The sequence below is a fragment of the Desmodus rotundus genome, chromosome 12, assembly GCF_022682495.2.
Source record: "Desmodus rotundus isolate HL8 chromosome 12, HLdesRot8A.1, whole genome shotgun sequence".
NCBI lineage: Eukaryota > Metazoa > Chordata > Mammalia > Chiroptera > Phyllostomidae > Desmodus > Desmodus rotundus.
Genome location: NC_071398.1, coordinates 27,365,320 through 27,385,857, shown reverse-complemented (window position 1 = coordinate 27,385,857; position 20,538 = coordinate 27,365,320). Strand labels below are relative to the sequence as shown.

General features: G+C 53.5%; 1 protein-coding gene across 1 annotated transcript in view; it reads right to left on the bottom strand.

The window, feature by feature from the left end:
* Positions 1-18,089, bottom strand: part of OSGIN1 (oxidative stress induced growth inhibitor 1) — a 40,127-nt gene extending 22,038 nt beyond the window's left edge. The window contains exon 1 of the mRNA XM_053914769.2: positions 17,823-18,089. The gene's annotated coding sequence lies outside the window, so the exon portion shown is untranslated. The remainder of the gene's footprint in view (positions 1-17,822) is intronic.
* Between the last annotated feature and the right edge of the window lie 2,449 nt (positions 18,090-20,538).

Here is a 20,538-nt window from a genome sequence, read left to right as displayed (position 1 = left end):
GAAGCCCAAAGCATAATCAACTTGACTAACTAGGGTGACCTCAACGTCATCTTGCTCATTTACTGTGACTAGGTTTCCCCGACTCGGTTCTGTAAGCTCTGCAATTCCTGTGCCCAGCTACTGAGAACTGTTCGGTAAACGATGGCGAATGCTCAGGCAGGGCTATTCTGCAGCCTTTGGGCATGGCCGTGGCAGAGCCAGGGGGCAAGGCGGGAACTCTTTAGGACAGAACTGAGGGAAGCAGATTACAAGATTATGGGGATGCATGCTTGATGAGTGGGCCTGTGGGCAGGGACTGGAAGGGGATCAGAAACAAAAAGAAAAGGAAGCTGGAATGATTGCCAGGGCCCGGGAATTGTTTTAGTTTAGATTTTTAAAATTCTAATCTCCATATCTTCATATAATGAACAAAAATAATGATCATAAGTAAAAACAATTCGAGACCAGGATTTTTACATGTTCTATTCACTGATGTACCGCAAGTGCCTAGCCCAGTGCCTGGGACACAGTAGTGGCTCAATAAATATTAACTGAATGAGTGAATCACTCTTGCTGCTTTCAAACTTCCCTGATAGACTCTTAAGACGTCGTTGGTCATGAATGGCCCCTCGGCTCTATATCTCATGCGTATGGATTGGCATGCCTCTCATTTATTTAAATCTTGGATGACAATTTTGAAGTGGTCAAGACTGAAGACAGCCCTGCAACACAGCATGGGAGACCTTTCCCGGACCTGTGGTTCCTCTGAGGGCTTGTCCCAGGCTCCTCAGCACTCAGATGTTTTGCAACATGAGGAGGCCTGCAGGCTCCAGGCTGCCAGGGTGTCCGATTGGTCCCTGCTTCCAGACCCTTCTAAGAGGCATGTGGTCCAATCTATTCCAAGTTCATTGCCCTCAATAGAGAGGCCAGGAGCAGCCCTGGGGCTGCTGAGCTACATTCTGACATTGGAGGTTTATTCCTTGGCCCTGGGAGCAGGGGCATCCCTTTCTTTATTTATTTGCCCTACATTCTGCTTTTTAAAAAGGCCATTTGCCATCTTTACCTAGTTTTATAAACCTTGCAGGCCTTGACTTTTGGGGCAGGTGGGGTCAGGGCCTCGGTGAGCTAGTCCAGTGTCATGTGAGCCATGCCTTTCCCCAGCGACAGGACGAGCACCTGTGCCCGGCAGTGAAGTCCCAGGAAGAGGGCTTTGGAAAGGCTTTGGGTCCTGTTGTTGTGAGCGGCAGGGTTCCAGAGCCCTGTCCTTTTCTACTGAGGCCCTACATGCCTCCAGAGTCTCTTCCAAACATGCAGACTGCAAAGTAGACTGTGCACTCCCTGCTGGCCCAACTCCAGGGGCTTCTCACTGCCCTCAGGTTCCCGACAGGCCCTGCAGGTGCTGAGCTGAAGGGCATCTCCCATCGGCCTCTCGGCCTCTCATCGGCCTCCTGCAGGTGCAGGCGCCTGAGCTCGAGAGACCATTCTCACCTGCCGCCTCCCTGTTCTGTCTGAGACACCCTGCCTTGCATTCCTGTTTCTGGGCAGAACTCTCTAGATCCGTCTGATTCTCGTTTGTTCAGATGAAGCGGGATTACCTGCATTTCCTGAGCCCTGCTGTGTACTGGGTTTATACTAAGGGCTTTATAAGCATGTTCTTGGTTAATGAATGGGGACCCTGTCCCCATGACCCAGACCAGACAAGCCAACAAGTGCTTGACACCCGAGTGTCTTGAGTTAGAGTGAAAAAAATAAGAGGGGGTTGGGATGATGGGTGTCATGGAAGCTCTCCCAGAGGGGTGGCACTTCAGCTCAGGTGGGCTTGATCCCCTGAGTGTTGGGGTGGGGAGGTGAGGGAGAACAGAGCAGACACTCACAGTGCTGGGTAGGAGGCCCCAGACAGGGTAGGAGCATGGGGCTGTTTCCTTGAGGAAATGGAGGAAGGAGGGAAGGGGTGTGGACAGAGCTCCGAGGGGCTGGCCCAGGCTGGGCCACGCGGAGCCTTGGAGGCTGAGAGACAACCTTGGGTATTACTGGGCTGTGGTGGGAGCCCTGCAGGGTCTTAATTGCAGGAGTGGGGGACTGGGCAGAGTGAAGCAGAGAGAGGTGGCAGGCATGGTGGCTCTTCAGCAGGAGTTGGCAGCCCCTTGGACCAAGATGCTGGTGGTTTAGGCAGAGAGTGAAGTGGTGTTCTTGTCCCATTTGGGGGCTGGCATCAATGGGACTTGGTGAGACACTGAAATTGGAGAGTGAGCAATGGCGTCCTGCTAAATGTGAAACAACTGACTGACTTCCCCAAAACAAGAGCCCTGATTTGTACCGTCTGCCAATTCCTGAGGTGTAAATGTTCCTTCCACAATGGATTTCAAGCCACTGGCCTCAACAGATGCCTGTAGATCTCTCTGGCTGGGTACAGAGGTTGGGGTGTGGGGATCAAGGTGTCCTGGCTGGGATATAAGTGTGAGAACTGCTGGCAAAGAGATGATGTTGAAAGCCTGGGGATCAGAGGAGGAGGAGGAAGAGGAGGAGAAGGAGGAGGGAAGAGACCAGGATGAAGCCGAGAGAAATGGATTCATCCTAATCACCTGTTTGGGTGCTCACACAGCCGGATCTGTAAGGAAGCAGTCCTGCTCCCTGTTGGAGCCCAGCACGGCTGAGCAGCTGCATTTTCACAGGGTGGTGACTTCCCCCTTTTGGTTTTGACTCTGGAGCTACCTGGACCACAGGCAGAACCCGTGAAGACCTTGCAAACCAGTTCAGAGGCCCCACTGGCTTGGGGCCGAGGTGAGAGGGGCAGGCAGCCCAGGGAGGGAGGGAGGACTGGGACCTCTGGCAGACAGCGGGTGAGCCAGGAAGAATGGAGGGGCTGGAATAAAAATGATAATCACGGAAGTTATGACTTACTACATCCTAACCAAAGGCCAGGCCTGTGGTCAGCACTTTGTGTAAAATTGATGTTCACAGCTTTCTCAGAGGCAGGTGGTACTATCAGCACGTTTACAGATGAGAAAATGAAGGGACAGCGAGGGGCCCAGCCAGGCAGTGCGCTGGCAGCACCCCCTGCAGCCTCTCTTACTGGTTTTCCCAAATTTTTCCCTAACATGAGACAGAGCCACCTCTGTGAGTGGTTTTGGTTTCTGAGGAAATGGCACCTAGTTAGTCTCCCTCCATACTGCCCTGAGTTGAGACCAGACTGAACCACAGCTAGCTTCTGGTTAGTTGTCATCATCAGGTCATCATCATCTTCATAGTCATCTTCATCACCATCATCTTCATCAGTAGCATCACTGGATAGTGGGATAACAGGGGGCTGTTCCTTGTCTGTATCTCCTAGTTTTCTGCTGTGACCAAATACCACTTGTGCATTTTTAGAGAAGATGCCATCCGATGCTGGTGTGGAGGCGCTGTGACAAGTGCTGGGTAAGGGGCCTGCAGGACAAGGGGATGCCTGTCTGAGTAGACAAGGGCCCCGCTTTGCTCACTGGGCCGCACCAGTGGGGTCTGATAGGCCCGGGGCCCTTGGGCTGACGTCTCTCCTACATGCTGGGCCACCTGCCAGCAGACCCTGCTGCTGCCTGCCCCCTGCGGTGCTGGGGTGCCGCCAGTGCGCACAGTCAGGCTGGGCAGGGCCTTGGCGATGCTGCGTGTTTGGGCATGAGTGCAGGTGGAGGAGCGGCCTGACTGGGTGTGGAGAGAAGAGTTGCTGAGATGGCTGCTGCAGGAGCAGGGGCCTCGGCCGTCCCCATCTCAGGGCAGTTCCTGCACTACAGGCGATGACGCTTGAATGGTCGCATCCGAGGCCACAACATCGTCAGCCTGGGCCTGGCTCTGCTGTCCTCAAAAGTCTGTGCAAGGATAGGCCGGTCTGCCGCTGGCCACTGAGGGTTCCCAACCTGACGCCAGGCCACCATGGCTTTTTTCCTCCTTCCGGCATGTGATCAGGGTGGGCCGTCTCTGTCTCCCCGGCCAGGGGCAGGGCCAGACCTTCGCCCGCTCCTGTGCTCCTCTTATCCTGGGATCTCTGAGGCCTACTTGGAACCTAGACATTTCCAGAGTGATCAGGCACAGAATCCTGGGCACGTGGTCATCTGTGCCAGGAGGGAGGTGTCTCAGCAGCCCAGTGCCCCGTTTCCTAGGTGGAGAAGCTGAGGTCCAGCAAGGGGAAGTGGTTCATCCAGGGTCACACGTAGGAATATGCCTTGGAATCCAGCCCCTTGCTGCCCCTCTTGAAATGGCTGTGATCTGTGGGGAGGGGGCTCAAAACTCCCGTCTTCTGTGCCCCAGTCAGCAGGAACTGACGCACTGGCGCTGTGCTAGGAGGGGGACCTATGATGGTGGAGAAAAAGACACAGGTCTTCCCTTCAAGGTGATGATCCAGGGAGGAGATGAACGAAAAGCACATGAATAATGTCCTGTCATTAACTGACCCGTGTGGTCATGTTGGGGACATTCCATCCTGAGAGAGACAACTGAGCTGAGAATGGATGGAGGGTAGGGATTGACTTTGCAAGAAAAGGCCTCCCAGGTGAGGACAATAGCAGGAGCGCAGGCCCTGGAGTTGGTGGGAGTCTGAGAAATGGGAAGGGGTGTGGGCCTGAGCCAGGGCTCCAGCTGAGGCTAGAGAGGCCAACAGCAGCCGGATTGCCAAGACTCAGTGGCTGTGGAAGGAGTTGGGTCTTTTGTCCCAAGAGCAAAGGGAAGACACCAGAGGAGGGTGACAGGGTCAGACCTGCATCTTGAAAGATGTTGGGGAGGATGTGGGCAAGCGTGGGCCAGGGGCTGTGGCAGCTGTCCCAAGAAAGCATCAAGGCCACGGCCACTTCTCCTCCCTAGGAAGATGCTCCATTTGGGACAGGCCAGATTCCAGGATGTTCTGTGTGTATTGGGTGGGCGAGGAGCTTGCAGGAGAGCTGCACACGGTGAAGCCAGCCCTGGCTGGAGCCCATTTAGAGGCACCTGCCAGGAAGTCATTTTTAGGGCAAGAAATGCCTCGAAGAAGATGGTCCTGACCTCCTTCTCTTATTCATTCGTTTGCACATTCATTCATTCATGTTCTAAGCTCCTGCCTGCTAGGCACTACAATCCGCTGAGGCCCAGACACCTGAGATATACAGGGTCTGACTCTGTGCCAGCCTTGGCTGAGCACCCCCCACACCAGGTTTCTATGGCCTCTCCTCAGCGGCCTCCCAACCCCCACCCAGCCCAGAGCACTCACTGGGCATCTTCCCAAGCACAGTGCAGTTTGGGTGCCTGGGACTCAATGGCTGAACGCACTGCTCCCAGGCGGCCCTCCCCCAGTGGAGCACAGAGTCCTGTTGCTTCCTCAGCCTTCACATCCCCCCATCCGTCTGCTCCCTGAGGACCCTTCATCTCTTGCCTGCATTAACATCATTGAATAAAGGAGGTATAATTTGTAATTTATGTAGAGTATAGGGCATACCTCTTTTTAAAAGATTTTATTTTTATTTTTATTTTTTAGAGGGGGGAGGGAAGGAGAAAGAGAGAGAAACATTGATGTGGCAGAGAAACATCGGTTGGTTGCCTCTGCACCTGCCCCGACCGGGGACCAAACCTGCAACCCAGGCCATGCCCTGATGGAGAATCGAACTGGTGACCTTTCGCTTTGCGGGAAGATACCCAACCCACTGAGCTACAATGGTCAGGGTTGCAGTGCACACCTCCTAAGTGTACAGGTATGCACGCCCTGTGAACACACCCAAGTGGAGACACGAAACACACTATCTCCCCAGCCACCCCTTATCCTGGCTTTTGTCTGCATACTAACATGTGCTTGTTCTTGATCTTGATGGTGATGGAATCACACAGAATGCTCTTTCATGTCCGGATCTTTTGCTCGACATCGTCGCTCTGGGATCACCTGTGCTGTGGTGTGGGGTGCTCCCCTCCCTTTCCTTACTGAACAGAGTCGACCGTCCACCAGTGTGTTTGTCCGTTTTCTGGATGTTTGGCCGCTTCCATCTTGTTGCTTTGTGTGGACATCTGCTATCATTTTTTCAAGTAAATGCCTTGAGGTAGGACTGCCAGGTCATGGGAAGGCAAGCGCGTGAGTTTACGAGAAACTGCGCACTGCCTTCCAGAGGTGTGCACCCTGCCCCCATCTGGGTTTCTGCAGCCTCCCCCTTCTGGCGGCCCCTCCAGGCTTCGAAGGCAGCCCCTTCCATTAGGGGAAACGCTCAAACCCAGCAGCCCCACCGGGCCCTCCACCAGCAGTCCTGCTATCTCCCAACCATCTCTCCGGCTTTCATCCTCCCTGAACCTCACATTCCAGCCATACTGAAGGTCCACAACGGAACACTCGTCAGTTCTGTCCTTTTGCATGAACTGTCCTCTCTGCCTGGAGCACATGTTGCTCGCTCCCCTCCTGGGGACGGCCTCCTGTCACATTTCGGTGACCTGCTGATGTCTCCCAGGCCCTGACCTGGGTCCTCAGGCCCACACACATCCATCCCCTCTAAGCCGTCTTTGCTAGAGCTCTCCCGAGCGCACCTGGTCTGCACTGTGGTGGAGAGACCTGTAGGCTGGGCAGGAAGGGGGCTCTTTCTCCCAGCCTTGTCTGCACAGCCTAGCAGATGCCTGGTCCGCAGGAGGCCTTGGTGGACGTGCGAGAAATTTGTCTGTCAGTGAGGCCGAATGCAGGGGACACATGCAGGGGTGTGGCCCCCCAATGGCAGGGCCCAGGCATCCTAAGTATGCGGCCTGGTGAAGTTGTGCAGATGAGCATGCTGGTGTGACCACCACCAGGTCCAGACGTGGAAATGCCCAGCTCTCGCTCTGATCTTTGTCCCTGATCAGTGCTGCCTGCTCTTGAACTTGCTCTGAAAGGCATCACACAGGTGCTCTCTTTACTCATTTCAGACTCCTGCTCAGAGAGGCACATCCTGGGCCCAAACGCCTCTGCCTTGGTGGTTGGTGTCTCTGACAGCCCCGAAGTGAGCATTTCCCTCTCTCTGCCAACACTTCTTTTCCCACTTCTTGTTTCTGTCCTCAGCCCAGGTGCAGGCTTAACCTCTTCCTGTTACCAGCAAGTTATTCCTGAAATGCAGGGGGCACTGCCCTGGAGCTGCTGACAGATGGCCCAGCACTGGGTCGGGACGGCCTTGTTTCCTGTGCCTCCCGTGTCTCCTCTTTGCAACAACTTAGTCTTTCAGTCACCTCGGTCCAACTTCCCTCACTTCCAGGCCTGTCGGTGTGATAATGTGGTGAGACACTTTATTGCAGGGGGTGGGGCTTACAGGCCAGCACACTCTGAGCACTGAATTCTTAAAGTGCGGTCCCCAGACCAGCAGCATTGGCACCACCTGAGAACTTAGAAATGCAGGTTCTTGAGCTCCACCCCAGACTTATTGTCTAGAAAAAACTCAGTGTTTCTTTCATTTACGTTCACGCTCACAATTCTTCTGAAAGCTGAGGTGTGGCTGTTTTTCCCCACGCTGACCAAGTCTCAGACACCAGCTGGGTGTCCTACAAGCCAATCCTGACCCTAACTGGACTTGGCACAGGCCTTGCAGGTGTTTAACAATTGTCTCCACTTCAAGTGCCCATCACGAGTAGCGGGTGCCCAGGTTACCCTCACTTCTGTCCGACTTGGCTTTAAATCGGAGGTTCCCACGACGCTGTCCTCAGGGTCACTAATTTGCCATAGAGTGGCTCACAGAGCGGAAGAAAACAGTTTACTCGCTATTGTTGATTTACAACGAGGGGTATTTTAAAGGAGACGAGTGAGCAGCTAGATGAAGATACACAGGGTGAGGGACTGAGCACTGGAGCTTCTGTCCCCGTGGACTTGGTGTGCACCACCCGCCCATCACTTCCGTCTGTTCAAGCCTGGAAGCGCTCTAAAGCTCGGGCTCTAGGGATGTTTATGGAGGCTTCAGCGCTCGGGCATGACTGGTTGTTACTCAGCCTCCAGCCTCCCTCCCCTCCCCCGCTCCCTGCAGGTTGGGAATGGGGCTGAAAGTCCTGCGTTTCTAATCAAGGTCTGTGAGCCCACAGCTACCTCATTCGAACAAAAGACATGGTCACCAGGGAATTCTAAGGGATTTAGGAGCTGCGTGTCAGGAACTGGGGTCTGAGATCAACTCTTAGAATAAAAGGTGCTCCAAGCACCTTTATCATTTAGGAAATTACAAAGATTTTTGGAGCTCTGGCCAGGAGCTGGGGATGGTGACCAAATTACGTATTCTTATTATGTGACAATATCACACTCACTGAGTCAGAAACTTGGGGGTGGGGCCCGGCACACGTGCTCCACAAAACCTCCAGGGGTTCTGACGCAGCTCAAGTGTGAGAACCGCTGACTCGGAGTATGAGAAGGAACATGATGGTGACCAGCCAATCAAAATGGGAACATCACTTTCTGTAGATAGAAGTTCACTGTTCTCGTTCTACAGAACGCGGAGCAGCTCTGGTGCGCGGGGCTGATGTGGTCTGACCTCGTGGTGGCCCAGCTAGGTCCTGGCGGACCACCTGGGCCAGAGCTGATGCGGCCCGGCCCCATTCTGAGCTGAGGGAGGCTGGCGCCCTGGCCAGCTGGCTTCTGGTTGGGTTTGGTCATGGGAGACAGTGGCAGGGGTCAGAGGGCAGGAGGACAGGGTGGCAAGTGCAGTGGTGTGCCGGCAAACTTTACACAACCAGGTTCGAGGGAGGGCCGTGGAAAGTCCTGATATGCGGCGTTCGCCCAGTTCTGTGGTGTGAATAGACACACAGAAGCATTTCCACCACACGGATGCTCAGATACGGATAGTTTCACGACCACAGCTAGTAGAAAATTAGCAAAATCACTGAGCAATGACTTTTGAGTATTATCTTTGTTTTGAATATAATTTATTAATTGTAGGTTTACATAGTTTAATTTTTAATAAAGGGTGTATTTAACAACTGGCTCACAAAACTACTGAAATGCCAACAGTCGGCTTTTGCAAACGGGCAGGAGCCTGTTTGGGCACCCCACTGGGCCAGGCAGGCCCGGGCTGTCCTGTCTGGGGGACGTCTGTGCCTGCTCCAGCCCTGCGATTCCTCCCCGCCCCGGGCTGCCTTGCACGGGCTCTGCTTACGTGCTCCCCCTTGTCCCTCCAGGCTGGGCAGAACTGGCTTCCTGCTGCGCTATCCCCAGTGTGCCTCAAGGGCGCTCCTCGTTCCTTTGTTGGAACAAGGAGCAAAGGTGGCATCCCAGGGGTGGGGGATAGCAGAGCAGGTGCCTGCTCCCATTTTCTTTAACTTATCGACCTTCTGCAGAAGATGTCGTTGGAAGGAATGATCCTGAGACCAGAAACCCATGGGGGCATGGCGGACTCTGGAGGACAAAGGTACTCAGCAAAGGTGACTGCACCCCAGGCATGGCCAACAGGCGAGGCCATGTTGGGAGGTGCTGTGGCCTCATCTGCCATGATCACAATGCACATGGCCTTGGACCTGGCATACCTTGTGAGCTCTTTGTCTTAGAGACCGACTCACACCTGTATGAAATGATGTCTGCCTAAAGTTATTCATTACAGCACTGTTTAGAAGAGCTGAAAACAAATACAACCCAAGTGTCAATCATGAAGAGACTCTGGCACATTCTTAAATAGGTTCTGGCACATTCTTAAACGGAACATTTTGCAGTCACTCTTTACATAATGACATGAAAGGTGCTCCACGGTCACGAGTGAAGGCAGGACATCAGGATGGGGTGGAGTTTGCTTCCCCGCACAGGCTGGATGAGGGGCCGCTCTCCTGCTCACTGTTGCATTCCTAGCTCCAGGAGCGGGGCTTCCCTGAATGCCTGGGGTGTGGAAGGAGCAGAAGAAGTCTGGGTTTGGGCCTAGGGTGGTCAGGGGAGGCTTCTCTGAAGAAGTGACCTTTCCATTGAGACCTAGACCTGAGGAATGGGTGAGAAGCCAGCCATGGGAAGAGCATTCCAGACAGAGAATACAGCATGGGCAAAGGCCCTGGGGCTGGAAGGGTGGGTGTGTGTGAGACAGCAGCAGGGCCCAGGGTTCCAAACTCAGGGGGTGAGGATGGGGGTGGTGGTGGGGGGAGTTGAAAAGGTAGACAGAGGGCCAGCCACATGGCTTGTGGTGAGGAACTTGCCTCAGGAGCCACTTCCCAGCTGTGTGAACTCAGGCTAGTGATTTTACTGATCTGGGCCTTAGTTTGCTTCAGGGTGAAATGGGGATGAAAGTAGGACCACTGCACAGGACTGGGAATGATGCATCTCACTGAGAACTGTGCCTGGTGCATGGTAAGCTCTGCAGAAATGCCAGCTGCCATCATCATCATCATCATCATCATCATCATCATCATCATCATCATTATTAATGGAGGATCCCAGGAGACAAAGCCAGGCCTAGAAACCAAGTCACCTGACTGGGGGTTGTGTATTTTTTCCATTCTGACTGCTCCTTCCCACCTCTCCCTGCACACACCCCAATTTGGAAGAGTCTGCAGCTGGGCAAGGCCCAGGGTCTGGATGCTGTCCAAGCCCTTAATTGGGAGCTTCTGTGTCTCTAACACTATGACCACATTCTTGGAAAGAGGGCTCACTGTGCCTACCCGCCAGTGCCCTGGCAGGTCGGCCTGCTGCTTCCTGCTCAGAGTGGGAAGGAGCTGGAGAGTGGCCCCAGGCTGTGTGCTGATGGCATGAGGGCTAAGGGGCCCCGGGGGCCTTGCTGGGGCTCTGGGGCAGTGGGGAGGACTCTCAGGTGCTCAAGAACACCATGCCCCTTTGCATGATCCTCCGAGTTCCCTCAGGCACTGGGTGGGGCTGAGTGCTGGGTGGGTGCCTGACGCCCTGGCCTGACCTGCTGGCTCGGGGCAGGCAACAACTGGCAGAGGGAAGATGCGGCCAGGAGGAGAAGGGGAGACTTGGAGGCAGGACCTACCAGGTGCCTCCACTCCTTGCATCAGGAAGCCCGCTTCTGTCTGAGTGCCAAAGCTGGCCCCCTGAATTGCTCTTTCTTCCTCCCAGCTGCTCAAAGAGTCAGCCATGACTCCTCTTCATTCACACCCCAGCCCAGCAACAGACCCCACCAACCACCTGCTCATGTATCTGGAATTCGGCCCTCTGCACCACACCTGCTGCTGCCATGATCCGTCCTGGATCGCTGCAAAGCCTCCTAACCTCAGCCCACCCTCCACGCAGCTGCTCCCCGGCCCTGCAGTGACTTCCCTCTTACCCAGGGTGTAAACCCGTCTGGTCTGACCCCTCCCACTTTGGCCTTCCGGGGCCCCCACCATGCCCAAACACTCCACCACCACAGGGCCATGGCACATGCTGCTCCTGCGGCCTAGACCACTCTTCCCTCAGATTGCCACGTGACTCATTCCTCAGTTCATTCAGGTCTGCGCCCACATGAATTCTCAGGGGCCAGAGCACCGCTCGTAAAACAGTAACTCGACCCTCCTGAGCCAGCTGTGCTCCTGCATGGCCCCTAACCCCACTTTACAGACTGCGTGCTTACTTGTTCGGTGTTTGAATCCCCACAATGGGGTGCAAGTGCCCAGAGGGCAGGCTACTTTCAGTTCTGTCCCCTGGTCCATCTCAAGCCTAGTATAGGGCCTGACACATAGTAGCTGCTCAACAAATACTACTCCATGAATTGAGCCACTGGCATTCCCTAAACAAGACACCGCTGGGGCCATGTTCCCTGGGCTCCTTCCTCTGGGACTGGCCTTTCTGTCCCTAGTGACACAATGTCAGAGGGTGCATCCGAAGCCCTGGCTCACCCTCCAGCAGAGGCCCAGGAGACTGCTAGAGTGGGAGCCGGGAGGGAGAAGCTGGGCTTCTTTCCAGCCACGGCCACCGGTTGGGCAGGTCCCATTTCATCCATCCAGCCAGCAAGGCTAGTGCTCCTCGCAGGCAGCGCCAGGGATAAAACAGGGAGCAATGCTGGGGGAGCTCCCCGATGGGGGAGGGGACTGCGACCAGCAAAAGGCAAATGAAAAACAGATGAGGAAGACTCTGATCCAGCTAGCAGAGTTGAGACACTTTCTTCAAGAGTGAAGAGTAAAGACTGGGAAGTGCAAGCCGAAGAGAGCGGGAGAGGGAGACCGCCTCCTGGGAGGGGCGGGGACAGCAGAGCCGGCCCGGGTTCTCTCCACGGGACTTTCCACCTCAGATATCCGGGAAATCTGCCCTTCCCGCTCTCTGCCCCTGTTTGGTATCAGGTGGCTAGGGGAGTGGTGGGAGTATGTGATAGGAATTATTGGTCAAGAGTGTAAGCTTATCCATGTGAACTGTTACAGTGCAAACCCCATGCGGCTCCTGGCTGGTGTTCAGACATCTTCACATCTTGGAGAGAGAGGAGACGGGGAGCACTGGGTTAAATGGTGACCCCCAAAAGATATGTGGAAGCCCTAACCTCGGGAACCTGTGAGTGTGACCTTATTGGGAAAGAGGGTCTTTGCAGACATAATCGAGTTAAGGGCCTTACAAGAGAGAGGGAGACTGGAGACACAGGGGAGGCTGCAGACAAAGGAGGCAGAGACTGGAGAGATGCGGTCCCAAGCCAGAAAGCCTGGGGCTGGAAGAGGCAAGGAGGCTCCTCCCCTAGAGCCTCTGGAGGGGGCACAGCCCTGCCCACACCTCGATTTAGGATGCTGCAGCCTCTAGAACCAAGAGAGAATAAATGTTTGCTGTTTTAAGCTCCCAGTTTTTGGCCATTTGTGACAGCAGCCCCAGGACCTCCTACAGGAAGGACTGCAGGGGGATTAAACCTGACTGAAAGGTGATCTTGTTTAGGGTTATCTTTCCTTCCAAGTTTCTGGGCTTAAGTGTGGTTGCCATGGTTGCCACCCAGCTGTGCACCCAGCTCCCCCTCCTGGGAGTCGGGGAGGTGGGGTGCATCCACAGGTAGAGGATGAGGTTCCTCCTGAGGTCCCCTGCAGCAAGGTGTCCCTTCCCACCCAGATCCTGGCTTCTAGTTTGCCCAAGGAGGACTCACAAGGGGCCAGGGCACACAGGGCAGTGTGTGACGGGCAGCCTGGCTCAGCTCGACCTTTTCTGCCCATGGCTGTGGCCTGGAAGCCCAGCAGTTTCGCTGTTAGCCCTGGAGGCCATTTAAAGCAGGAAAACAGATCACAGGGGAGTGCTGTCCTACCAATCATGGGGGAGGCGCCCGGCTCCTGGCTGAACCCGAGCATTCCAGGGATCATGCTGCTCCCTGGGAAGGTGATGGGAGGGTGCCGCGAGGCCAGGGGTGAGAAATGGGGGCACCATTTATGTACGGAGCATTCACCTTGCCCACATTGCTCAGCACACCACATGCATTCCAAGACAGGGCATCTCAGCTTCCTTCCCAAGGTGTGTGAGTGGCAGGGCCCGACTCAGAACCTGGAGGAGCCCAATCTTGGCAGGGTAGCTGAGAAGGCATGAAAAGGGCTCCTGACCAAGCCCAGGACCTGGGGTGGGACAGCAGAGGCCGAGGGTTCAGGGGGAGCAGTGGCCAAAGTTGGGAGGGGTGGGAGCGGGGCTGGAGTGACCCTACAGGGACAGGGCTACTGCCCAGCCTACTGTGTGTTCTCCTGGGGGAGACTGGGGTGACAAGGCTGGATGGGACTCTAATTGGGTCTGGGCATGGCAGCTGAGTTCCAGGTGGTTCTCGCGAGCAGCCCAGGGTTGTGGAGGACCCAGAGAAATCAGGGTTCAAACTGTAGCCCTGCCCTCATTTGAAGGATGGGGGAAGTGGGGTCTGGGCTGAGCCTTGAATGGCGTTAGCTGGACAGAGAAGTCTGGGCTTAGGGAACAGCGTGAGCAAAGGTCAGGTGTGAGCCTTTGAGAGCTAGAAGCTCAGCACGGCTGCAGTGAGGCGGGCTGGGGCCTTGGTCATCTCTGCCAGGTCTGCTATTCCTCTGCAGGGATAGAGGCCCACACTGGGAAGCACAGGTTGCAGGTGGGGTGGGGGTGCATGTGAAGAGGAGCTGGGGGCGGCTCCTTCACTGTTCACCATCTGTCAGATTCTGGCCACACCCTAGAGACTGCCAGTAGAGTCAAAAAACCTAAGGCCTATCTTGGTCAGCCTGACCCAGTGCAAAGGGGAGCACCTCCCTCTCACTGGCCTCAGGGTGGCAAGTGGGTAGGGCGCTGGGGAGGGCTGCTCCTCAGGCAGGCTGTGGTGCTGGGCCCAGTGCTCTGAAAGCCCCCACTCCGAGCTGCAATGGGAGTGAGTGGAGTCACTTAAGGGGCTTGATGACAATGGCGGATGGCAGGTTTTCATCAGCTTCTGTATGGGGTATGTGCTGGGGCCTCCCAGGGAGGGGTGCCCTTTGCCCTTCAGGCAGTGTTTTCAGGGAGGAACCAGAGTTAGCCCATTGTACTACTGGGGAGACTGAGGCTCAGGGGTCACAGCACTTTTCCAAGATGGCAGGATGGCAAGTGTGGTGCTGGGATTCCCACCCAGGCTCCCTGACTCCATAGCCCACATGCTTAACCATCATCACTCCAGGGCCAGAGGGCAACCTCTCTGGAGACCCTCGTCCTCTCTGCCCCATCAGGCCCCCACACCAGACCCCACGGCTCCCCTGGAGAAGGCCCTGCCCCCCTTACCTGGTAACAAACAGGCCGGTGCTGTGGGGCTGAGGTGACCAGTGCTAGATGGAGAGGAGCAGGCACAGCGGAGCTGGCTGGCCCCCAGGGGACCCCCTACTCAGATGTGGCAACAGGAAAGGGGGTGGTGGGACTGGAGGCCAGGCTGGCTTGTTTGTTGCATCACAAAGTCCTGCCCTGGTCTGGCTGGGGGTCAGCAGGGGGAAGGCTCAGAGAGGTTCTGCCCTAGGGGCCTGGCCAGGCCCAGCTCCTGCCCGCAGTGGCTCCACCAGACCACTGGCAGCCTCCATGGGGGCACCTTGACAGTGGGCACACCGTGCCAAGTTGAGCCCAAGGCAGGAGGTTGCCTGGTGAGAGGCCCTGCAACTGGGTGCTCAGAACTCCGGCCTGGGGGCAGGCATCACTAGGGGCAGCCAGCGCCACCGCCTCCTTGATGTGAGGTCTGGGGCCAAGGTCTGAGCTCTGCCAGGTGCAGTCTCCTCATCTGTCCCATGGGACCGTACCCAGGACGCCAGGCCTATGCGCCCTCCACACCTGTGACAGGGCAGGTTCCATTCTCTATTTACTGGAGCTGTCTGGACAGAGGTGCAATGGAGAACCAGATCACGGAGCATTCCAAAAGCAGGCCGGAGCCAGCAGCTGCCCAGAGGGCAGAAGTGAGAACAGACCGGGTATGGGGAGGAGGCTGCCCAGAGGGCAGGGTCGTTGCTGCCACTCAGGGCCCGCAAAGCATCTCGTCCAACATTTCCAAACTTGTTCCCCCAGCAGATGCAGAGGCTTTTTAAAAAATTTAATTTAGTTTAAAAAATATATATTTTATTTATTTATTTTTAGAGAGGAGAAGGGAAGGAAAAAGGGAGAGAAGCATCAATGTGTGGTTGTTTGTTGCACGCCCCCTACTGGGGACCTGGCCCATAACCCAGGCATGTGCCCTGACTGGAATCGAACCTGCAACACTTTGGTGCACAGGCCGGTGCTCATTCCACTGAGCCACACCAGCCAGGGCTGCAGAGGCTTTTAATAAACAAAAAATCTCACTTGGGAGTGCCAGTATGAAAATTCTAAAGTAAAAAAAAAGTATTTCACTGATTTATATCAATTTTATAAATTAAAATAAATACATTTACTTATTGTAAATGCAGTAATGGCCACACAGCTTGTAAGTAATGAAGCCATGATTAGAATCCCTATCTGGGTTGAAATAAAATATGTCCGAGCCTCTATCATAACAAGTGGTCCCGAGCCAGCCCCCAGCCCCTGTACCTCTTGCTAAGTGGCCCCAGGTGCAGCACTAGCAGCCGTCAGCCTAAGTTTACAGCTTGGTTTCACCTGGGAACCTCCAAGCCCAGCACATGCAGCAGCCATCTCAGGTTGCTTTACAGCTCAGGCAGGGTGGCCCCAGGCAACACAGGCAGGGTCTGACCTTGGCCTGCACCACCCAGGAAACCCCAGAGCCTGCGTACCCAGTGCACAGCTAAAGACCACGTTGGAACACCACCACCCTGCTCCTGCACAGCTGATCCACCACGGAGGGCAGAGGTTAGTGGTCAGTGGTCACAGACAATCCTTGCAGCTGACTGGCCTGAGTAAATCTCTCCCATTGATCTGCCAACAGCAACCAAGGCTCAACTACAAGAGGAGGTGTACTCAGCCCACACGAAGGGTGCACCTTGAGTAACCAGCTTGGGTGAAGGGGAGGCTGTGCCACCAGACCCTATAGGCCATGCTACCAACACACAGAGTCAAAGCAGCTCTACCTAATACATAGAAACAAACACAGGGAGGCTGCCAAAATGAGGAGACAAAGAAACATGACCCAAATGAAAGAACAGATCAAAGCTCCAGAAAAAGAACTAAACAAAATGGAGATAAGCAGTCTCTCAGATGCAGAGTTCAGAACGCTGGTTATAAGGATGCTCAAGGAACTTAGTGAGGACTTCAACAGCATAAAAAAGATGCAGTCAGAAATGAAAGACACACTAATTAAAATAAAGAACAATTTACAAGGAAACAACAGTAGAGTGGATGAAGCTGAGAATCCCCAGTAGGTAACTAACTGATTTGGAACATAAGGAAGCAAAAAACAACAAATCAGAACAAGAAGAGAAAAGAATCCAAAAAAAACAAAGAGTGTAAGCAGCCTCTGAGACAACTTCAAGTGTTCCAATATTCACATCATAGGGGTGCCAGATGGAGAAGAGAAAGAGCAAGAAATTGGAAACCTATTTGAAAAAATAATGAAAGAAAACTTCTCTAATTTGGTGAAGGAAAGCCCATGAAGCAGAGAGAGTCCCAAACACAATGGATGCAAAGAGACCCACTCCAAGACACATTATAATGAAAATGCCAAAGGTTAAAGATAAATAAAGAATCTTAAAAGCAGGAAGAAAAAAGCAGTTACCTACAGAGGAGTTCCCATAAGATTGTCATCTGATTTCTCAAAAGAAACTTTGCAGGCTAGAAGGGATTGGCAAGAAATATTGGCAAGTCACGAAAAGTGGGGACCTATAGCCAAGATTGCTCTACCCAGCAAAGATGTCATTTAAAATCGAAAGGCAGATAAAGAGCTTCCTAGAGGAGAAAAGACTAAAGGAGTGCATCATCACCGAACCATTATTATATGAAATGTTAAAGGGACTTATTTAAGAAAAAGAAGAAAATCAAAACCATGAACAATAAAATGGCAACAAATATAAATCTATCAACAATTGAATCTAAAAAACAAACTAAGAAAACAAGAATAGAGACAGAATCATTGATACAGAGAGCATTCTGATGGTTGCCAGATGGGAGGGGGATATGGGGAGATGGGTGAAGAGGTGAGGGGATTAAGAAGTACAGGTAGGTAGTTACAGAAGAGCCCTGGGGATGTAAAGTGCAGTATAGGAAATGGAGTAGCCACAGAACTAATACACATGACCCATGGACAGGAACAATGGTGTGGGGATTGCCTGAGGCAGTGGGGGGAGCTAGGTGGAGGGGGCAAAGGGGAAAACATTGGGACAACTATAAGATAATCAGTAAAATATAATAAAAAAACAAGTAGTCCTTTGTAACGACAACATTGAGGACAACGGCTGTGTGAAAGCTACGGTTGCTGTATGTCCGCAGGTGTCATGTCTGGGGGTTCTGTGGCTGGGCCGGGGTGTCGGGGTGAGTAATAAAGCACAGGCATGCATAGTTCATCAACTGTACTGGCTTCGGGGGAAGCTATGCCTTGTCTTATAAGAATCTCTCGGATTGCCTCTCACGGAAAGGAAGGACCTGACGACTGAATGGATGTGACTTCCCACTCACCTACCTCTTCCGACATTCACATCCCACCTCTGCCCTGAAGCAGTGTTCGTCTCCTGGTGTCTGATGGCGGCAGCAAACCTCCCCCGTTTGGGCACCCGGGCCTTCGAGTCAAGAACAGAAAGGAGGAGATGTGGAGTGTTTCTCTGGCCCTGACTGATGTTGGTGCTCGAGTGGAGGTTTAGTTTGCAGGGGCCACGGTGCCACGTGCTTGCTAACCAACTTCTCTTCTGTGTGTTTTGTGGTATGTAAGGCCCCTCCTGCCAGGTCTCAGGCCAGGATCCTGATCATTGTTGCTTTTAAGACATCACACTCCTCGCCAGAGGTTCAGCTCTCAGCTGCTTCACTGGATGTGGTCTGCATGATCCTGAGATCTTGGGTAAAAACCTTAACTTTCAGTAACAAAGCTGTTTTGAAAATAGCAAAGGTTGGAAATGAGGGGTTTGGGATGTCCGGTGCTCGCTTCGACAGGCTGATCACACTGTGACTGCACAGTGCAGGGGGTGAGCTCTGAGTCACGCTGATAACAAGCTGCCAAGTGTCACAGTTTTATGCAGTCTCTCAGTGTGCTTCAACTCAGCGATTTTGGGAGAAGCTGGGGTATTCTGAGGGCTGCAGTTGAGATCAGCTTGGACCGCAAGCCAACAGGTTGGTGGTGCCAGTGTGCTGGTATTTCGATTCATCACACTGACAAATAGATTGTTTCTCTGCAGTTAAATAGTTACAAATACGTGTCTTATATGAAAGCTTAATGAAGTATTGGTGGAGTTCCGAAAGGCCCACGAGACCAGCCAGGCTCCCAACATCGCCATGCCAAGCAGTTCCCAGGTCACACTGGGAAGCTGCCACCGCCTGGCCACCGAGGGCAGCTCCCCAGGCCAGGACACTGGGTTCTGAGTTCTGCCTGCAAGTGGCTTTCCTTCTGGTCCTTGGACTTACCGCTGGGCTCTCGAGAACGTATCTGAAGAACCTGCCTCAGAAGCCCAGGGGAAAAATTCACTCTGTGTGCCCAGAGACAGACCCTTCAAAGCATTTCCTCTGTGAGATGTGTGCTAGTCTGGTGGCTCTTGGACAAAGTGATCATCCCATTTCATCCTTTTCCAATTCTTGTTCATTCAAATCTTTTGAGGACCTTTTGAATTTGTGGCGCCGGTTAGGGAAGCTCCCAGGATCATGTTGGGGAAGTTATGTGAAAGCCAGACTTGGGCGGGCGGCTCAGATTCCTGCCCTTGTGAGAGAACAGGGAGCCTGACGTGTGGGATCTGGGCAACAGGTTTCACACCAAGGTCGCTTTGTTACTGGGTTTAGAACTTAGGTTAACCTCCAAGGTGAGGAAAGGAAGAGACAACACTGCCATCTAGTGGCAGATGGGTTGGACAGCACCCATGATGGCAGTTCCGGATCCAGTTCCTACTCAGAAACATTTTTAGCATCAGAATGAGTCTCTGACCCCTGCGACAGTGACCCTAGGCAGCGGGGGGGATTTGCAAGTTCCTGGTCTCTCCAACTAAGGCACTACCCAAGGAGCCACCTGCTGTGCAGCAGGCACCACGTGAGGCTTCGGACCTGCATTCACAGGGGGTGGGGGGGGGAGCCCCACTTAACCTGGGGAGGAGTTGGGGACACTATCTTGCTTGGGAGAAGTGTAAGTGAGACTGGAAGTGTGGCTTTTTAACTTCCCTTTTTTATGTTTGAAGGGGACTTCCCTGATAGGCCTCAGGTCACACAGCAGTTCTGTGAGGGCAGCAGCTCTGGAGCCTGTCCCTCTGGGCTCCTCTGCAGCTCTGCTGCCCTCTGGTTGGGAGGCAGGTCCCAGTGGTGGAAAGCACGCCCAGGTGCCGGTCTGCCCTCGCCGCTGCTCAGTCTTCTCTGAGCCTCAGTCTCCTCACCCGTCAGTGAGAAACACTCCTCAGAATACGGAGTGGAAAACACTCAGCCCAGAGCAGAGATACATGCTGTCTCTTTGTTTTTTCCTCGATCATTAAATATTAGGTATTTGAGAAATGCAAATGTAATTCATAAAAAAACAAAGAAAAGCAAAGGCGAGAAAGAGACTTGGGTTTACCTCTATCAATTTCGCTAAACTGCAGATAATGCAGGAATTTCTGTGGTGAACAGAAACCATTGGGAGGCGTTTGTTTCTAAGAAAAGATAAGAATGGATTTCATATTCCAATGAATGTCTTAGAATCCAATTAAAAATCAGAAAGAGATGTTCACTCCATTTAAGTCTTAAGTGCATCTAATGCTTAATTTCAAACAAAGCCCAGAATAAGCTGATGCTTGCAAAATGTTACAGAGATACCCCAACCTCTTTTAAGCCACATACAGAACAAGGAGACAGTGGCCCATTTGCAGGAGTGTAATGCCCTCAGGTGACCAAGAGAGGGCAGAGCTACACAACCCTTAGCTGCCATCTATCTGGATGCAGTGAAGATCATTAGCAGGCCCCCTCATCCACCAGCAGGAATTCTGTCTGTAAAAGGGGCCCAACAGGAGGCCGGGGCTGCTGACCAGGGTCCTGGAGTAACTCCAGAGCCCAAGGGCTTTCAGAATTAGCTCAATGCACTGCGAAGAAGCATGAGACAGCTTCAACCAGGATTCAGAAAAAGCAGAAGTTCTGCTAGTGACCACCACCGTGCTGATTGTTACTGGGCCACAAGTCACACGCAGGAGATGACAGAAAAGGACCAGGAGACGAGTGTGGAGGATGAAAACCAAAGG